This window comes from Canis aureus, chromosome 26 (genome assembly GCF_053574225.1).
Source record: "Canis aureus isolate CA01 chromosome 26, VMU_Caureus_v.1.0, whole genome shotgun sequence".
In the NCBI taxonomy this organism is placed as follows: domain Eukaryota; kingdom Metazoa; phylum Chordata; class Mammalia; order Carnivora; family Canidae; genus Canis; species Canis aureus.
This window is the reverse complement of record NC_135636.1, coordinates 28,753,711-28,760,414: the sequence shown is the minus strand read 5'-3', so window position 1 is coordinate 28,760,414 and position 6,704 is coordinate 28,753,711.

The following is a 6,704-nucleotide window of genomic DNA, read 5'->3' as shown; positions in this document are numbered from 1 at the left end:
GTTTCTTTAAATTATTTAAAGATTTTTTGAGAGAGAGCAAGTGAGCAGAGGGACAATCAGACTCCTTGCTGAGTGGAACTCAATGCAGGGCTCCATCCTGGTACCCCAAGATCACAACCTGAGCTGAAATGAGACACCTAACCGGCTGAACTGCTCAGCTGCCCTCTAAATGAGTTTCTTCAAAAGCAGCATAGAATGGGGGTACCTGGATGGCTCAGTCGTTAAGTGTCCCAAGTTTTGATTTCGACTCAGATCATGATCTCAGATCATGATCAGGTCATGAGATCAAGCCCTATGCTGGGTTTCATGCTGGGCATGGAGCCTGTGTAAGTTTCTCTCCTTTTCCTCCCTTCCCCATGCTTGTTCTCTCTTGCTCTTTAAAGAAGGGGGGGGGGGGGAGAGGCACGGAATATGCAGATTTCTAGTCTACAGAAAAAAAAACGTGTGGCAGGACATCTTGATATAAATGCTGCTGCAGTATTCAAGGCCCCAGTTCCGATCTGACCTCCCCCACCCAGATCCTTTGCCCCGGCAATTCTTAAGGTTTCACATTTCAACAGAACTTTAGATTTTGCAATGTGTTTTTAGAATTTGGGGTTTGTAGCATGTAGACTTATAAATTAAAAACTTAATTCCCATAATCCTACCAACATTTTAGTATCAAGAACATTGTTCCAAGTTAGTACAGTCTTCATAATTTTTTAAAACTGCAAAGAAGTCCATCCATGTTATGCCATAGTTTATTAAATCAGTGCTTGGATGAGTGCTAATTCTTAATACTGCTAGAAGTATGGATTCAACAGGTTAGACTGGCAGTCCTCTGCTAATGATTATATTCTCATCTATAAAACAGGAAAATGTCTATCTCAAAGATGGTGATATATATAAAGTGCTTAACCCTGCCTGGCACCTGAAACTATTTTCCTTTTGTTGAATACTTCCCTTAAACTGAATTTCCAGGGTCCGTGGGCATGGGGACGTTAGAGTAGCCAAGAGTACAAATCGTGAAAACTGTAGGTATCCCTTTATTTTTGTGGTGGTGGGTTTATTATTACTGCCTTCCTATTGAAGATTGATTGCTCTTAGACAACCATCCTGTCTCAGATCTGTAATCTCTGCCACCCTTGGCCATAAGGGCATCAAACTCTCCCAGCAATGTGCAGCATAGTTCTTGGAGCTTTGGTCACATTAATGGTGCTTCTGAGAAGAAAGGACCAAACACTTGCTGGGTCCCCTGTGGCTGCCATGGCTCCTGTCCTATCAAACCTTCCCTGATAAAATATTCCTGAACTCTTCTCATCACTGCCTCTTGGTTTAAGCTTGGGTTCTGTTTTATTAATACAACATTAGAATCATAAATATTAATGGATATTCTTCATATTAAACACTAGCATTTCAATAGCCGTCTTTAAAAAGTATCCTCATCAGCTGCAGATTTTCATAAGCTTTTTAAATGAACCAGAAACAAGATCAAAACCAAAATCTTATATGGGAAGCTGGCCAAACCTACTATCATAGTGAGCAATAGCTTCAGTATTCTGCTTTAGCCTTATAATTATTAATGATTTTTCAGTCCCAGATATATCTGTACACTATGACTACTGTGGCCCAGAATCTAGGGTATTCTATTTTTTTTTAACGTAGGCTCCATGCCCAACATGAGCTTGAACTCAAGCCCCTGAGACTGAGAATCACATCTACCAACTGAGCCAGCCAAGCCAGACACCCCTATTCTTTTTTAAAATTTATATCCTTAAATAATCCTGAGCTCTTCCTAATAATCCTTTATGTAAGTGGCTAGTACTACCAAAGTCCCAACTTTGTGCCAGGCCCTGCTCTAGTGTTTTTCTTTTCATTCATTCAATTAGCACAGAAACTCTTTGAGGAAGTTATACTATTCTCCCCATTTTACTGATGAGGAAATACTCAGGATAAGCAACTTGCCCAAGAAAGGCAGAGCTGATAAGTGAGGAGCCATAGTTGCAGGAGCAGGCATTTTGGCTCCAAGCCTGTGCTCTGCCTCTGTAAACACTGCTCAGGGACAGTATCGTATGTTCAAATAGTAACGTTACCTGAATGCCTGTAGCAAGACAGCTCCCTACCCTCCAGGAGCTTATAGCTTAACAAAGATGACAGGTGAGCAAACCAATTCTAAATATAATCTAGTAAGAGAGGTGGTAATAGAATCCGTATTACTGGAAGAGCCAGTGCTAACTCAGGTCCGGGAGGTGTCTGAACTACAAATAAGCCAGGTGGAGAAGACAAAGAACATTCCAGTAGAGGAATTACAGCAGCAGGTGTAAAGGCATAGAAGCCAGATAATTCTTTCCACAATTAGTTCATGTGCCTTGACAATCGAAGTCAGACTGGAAGATGGGAGATGCTGAGCTGTAAAGGGGAAGGAAGGGGCCTGGAAATCTACCTACTGGGCAATGAATAACATGGTGGTAAAGACAGGTGGGAAGCAAGCATCAGGGAGACTAGTTTGGAGGTTACTGTAAAAGAGAGACAGTGGGATGGAAAAATGAATATGACTTGATGATCAGAAGATGTCGACATGGGCAATAGGTGGACAGTGGTGCCATTTCCCCAAGGTAAGGACTCCTGAAGAAAAAGACTGGTGGCCTGATAGGGCAGGGCTTGACGGAGGTCCTTGTAGACATCCAAGTGCAGCCATCAGATGGGCAACTATGTATCCCCTGGTGCTCCAGGGAAGGACTGAGTTAGAGGTGGAGATGGGAAGGCATTACTGTAGAGTCTGAAGCCAAATACTAGGTTAGCCAGGAAGCTGTACAGAAAGAGAGGGTGGAAAGGTATTGGCTTAATAGGAAGAATCGGCAAAGGAAACTGTACAGATGAGGAAAAAGCTGGGAGACTGTTGACCCAAGAATCAGGAATTTCAAAATCAGTTTATGACAGGCATGTGGGAAAGGACTGCCCAGGTTTGCATTCTGCCTCTACCTTTTCAAAGGGGACATGATCTTAGGCAAATTGTTCAATCAGAGGTCTCAATTTCCCAAACTGTAACATGGGATGAGTATCTCTAACTCTGGGGGGACTATTGTGAGGGTCAAATAAGATAATGCAATTCCTGTTAACTCAGCAGAACACCCAGGAAATACTAACATCTATATGTATTATATCCCTCTTTCTACAGTCAAATGCTGCAGGCAGGGAGGGGGCATATAATTAAGAACACAAAGATAGGGCTGCCTAGGTGGTTCAGTGGTTGAGCATCTGCTTTCTGCTCAGGACATAATCCCTAGATACTGGGCTCAATTTCTGCATGGGGCTCCCCACAGGCAGCCTGCTTCTCCCTCTGCCTGTGTCTCATGAATAAATAAAAAAAATAAATAAAACACAAAGGTAGGGGTGCCTGACTGGCTTGGTCAGAAAAGCATGTGCCTCTTGATCTTGGGGTCAGGACTTTGAGCCCCACACTGGGTGTGGAGATTACTAAAAAATAAAATTGACAAAGGTAGGTAGGTGCTGGAGTGAATTGTTTGCATATCCTCCAGAGTTATTTAATTGACCAAGTCACACATTCCTTTTTAAAACCCTTATGGGCAAGAATGAATAAGACAGTCTCTGGCCTTAGCTTCCTCCGTGGTTAGGGAACTGGACACTGGGCTGTGCAGGGGGTAGAGGAAACACTGCAGGTAGGTTTTAGAGGTAAGAGGGGGCTTATAATTAGAAGGGACTGGAGGATGGGCAAGAAATGGGGTCCAGGTCAGAAAATGGGAACAGGTAACCCTGTTTCTGTTCTGTGCACCTGGAAAAGCCAAACCCATGCACTTGCCCAAGACTTGGCTGCTTCAACTTTATAGGAGGACACTATGATCATCTGAGCTCCGTCAGGACGTAGACTGAGGCAGGGGTGCAAGGAAAGGGATGTGTGCACCAGGTGTCCACTCATTCATATACACAGTCCCACAGGTTTAGTGACCAGACAGGCACACTACTCTTGATGGCATTAACTCTTAGGGAAAAAAAGGCTTACCAATGTCTTCCTTACCTCCTTTTTATAATAGTCTATTGACTTTCTCTTTGTAAGCTGTCTGAAACATATTTTGGAACAAGTGAATATAAAGGGAGTTAGGAAAAAAAGGAAAAATTATAGTCTTATTTTTTAAGAGAAAAATCACCTGTATCTGGATTAGGTAATAATAAATGAACTCCTTTATTAAGTATTGTCATAATAACAATGTGGTCTTTTCTGCTTCTCAGAGGAAGAGGAAGATGAGGCTCAGAGAGGTTAACTAACTTGCCTGAAGTCATACAACATATAATCCAGATTAGAACTCAGTACAACACAAAGTCTATACTCTTAACCCAGTCCCCCTAAAATAGAGCAAACTACTTAACCTCTTTGAGCCTCAGTTTGTGTTCTGGTTTTATCTACTGACATAGAACAAATCAGTCCAAAATTTAGTAGCTTAAAAACGACGACAATCATGGATTATTCCCCTCATGGTGCTGGGCTTTGACTGGGATGAGCTAGGGTCTTACTTTGTTCTCAGTCAGTGACTGGGCTGGAGTTGTCTAAAAGGCTTCCTCACTCATGTCTGACAATTGACACTGGCGGTCAGCTGGAAGATGGGGTTGTCAAGACCTTTCTATGTGGTCTGGGCTTCTTCACAGCATGGTGGCTGGGTCTCAAGACACAGAAATGGAAACTGTTAGTTCTTAAGAACAGAACTGTTAGACGGGCACAACATCACCATCACTGTATTCTGCTCATCAGCCAGGGTCCAGATAAAGGGGAGAAGGTATAGATACCAGCTGTCAATGGGGCCAAGTTTTAGAACCTTCACATCTATTAAAAAAAATATACAGGGATCCCTGGGTGGCGCAGCGGTTTGGCGCTTGCCTTTCGCCCAGGGCGCGATCCTGGAGACCCGGGATCGAATCCCACATCGGGCTCCCGGTGCATGGAGCCTGCTTCTCCCTCTGCCTGTGTCTCTGCCTCTCTCTCTGGAACTATCATAAATAAATAAAAATTTAAAAAAAATATATACAAAACGGGCACAACTACACAATGGAGACCTGTTGTTTGTGTCAACCCAAGCCTCCCTTCTTCCAGCAACAGAACTCCTGTTTTCCTTCCGGAGATCCTTTCCTTCTGGAAGATCCACTCATAAACCCACATTTCAACTCCTCATCCATAAAAACACATGATCGAATTATGTTACTATTTCCTAATAGTCTAAAAGTTCCAAATCTTCAAAAAGCATGCTACTAACCATTCTGAATAGCAAATGAAACAAGGCCGGAGAAGGATTAAAAACAAATTATGGCCCTATTTTGAAGCTCCTCAAGTTAAGAGGACTTTAGACTTAACCACATGACTTGCTTTTGCCAATAGAACCTGACAGACATGGCACCAGCAGGAACTTAAAGAGCACTTGCATGTTGGGGCTTACCTGGTCCTGCCTACTAGATGCTGGCAACATGCAGCCCAGCTGCCCCATTGGCTGGCCAACCACCTGACAAGTGGGTGAGGTTATCCCAAGGGCTCCTAGCCAATCTGCCAACTCACCTCAGCCACATCAAAGCCCAGATGAAATGAAGTAGAACTACCCAGCTGAGCATGGCCCCAATTGCCAAGCCACCCCTTCAGAAGCTAATAAATGTTTATTAAAGGTACTAAATTTTGGAGTGGGTTTGTTATACAAGTTAGTGACTGATAAAAGGTCCATTTACTATCCCTGACCTAGGCCAACCCCTCATACAGATTAAGTAAACAGAGACCTAGCAAGGAACAAGACTTGCCCAGGGTCACAAACCTTATCGGCAACAGTACAAGGAAGAAAGCCTTGCTTCACAATCCAATAAACCCACTGGCTGTGATATTCCTTCAAGGAGCTGCCAGGATCACAAATGAGGCTTCAGATCTTTAAAACACCTAGGGATTATCAGTCCTTTGGGCAAAATCTGATATCACATTTTTTCGTCTTTTTGGTTTTCAGAGGTTAAACAAATACACAAAACCTGATCACAATGGAATGGGAGAGGTCTTTCCTGCCCTAGACATGGGGAGGATGGGCAGGGGTAAGCAGAGTTCTGTGGATACGAATTCCCTCTCAAGCTAGTTTAGGAGCTTTTCTGGGGTGCCAGGATGGGGATCTCAATCTGTCCAGCATATGTCCTGGTGCCAGGGTGATCAGCAGGGGCCTCGGGGGGGGGGGGGGGGGGGGGCAGCTCCTTCTTGCCCTGGAAGGGGTCTTCCCTGCTCTTCTGCCTAGCATACTACAGAAGCCCAGAGCCTCTCCTTTCTACCCATCGCCCAAGCACCAAAAAGTGAGTGCCTCAGTCAAGCACTACTGAGTAGGGCCTTGTAGAGTCTGAAAATGTTATTACAGTACAATGGGCACAGAGCACTGGGCTCTGGGGGCACAGGAACATGGTGCTGGCCCTCAGGATGAAATCCACCAAGGTCCAACAATCTCTTCTTTGGACGCTGCCCAAGTTCCAGTCCAGGGCAGTGTACAAGGTAGGGACACAAAGACCTGTACACGTATGCAAGGGAGTCTGCTAGAACTGGGCTCTGGCCTTCCGGACAGCAAGCATACACTGGGAGTACAGGAACTAGAGGGCTCTTTGGGAGAGTGTGACATTCCCTGTGGACCTAGCCCTTTTTGCTGGACACCTTCTTGCTCTAGACTGAAGCCTTTTGAGTAATCTGGGCCAGGGCCCAGTCCAGT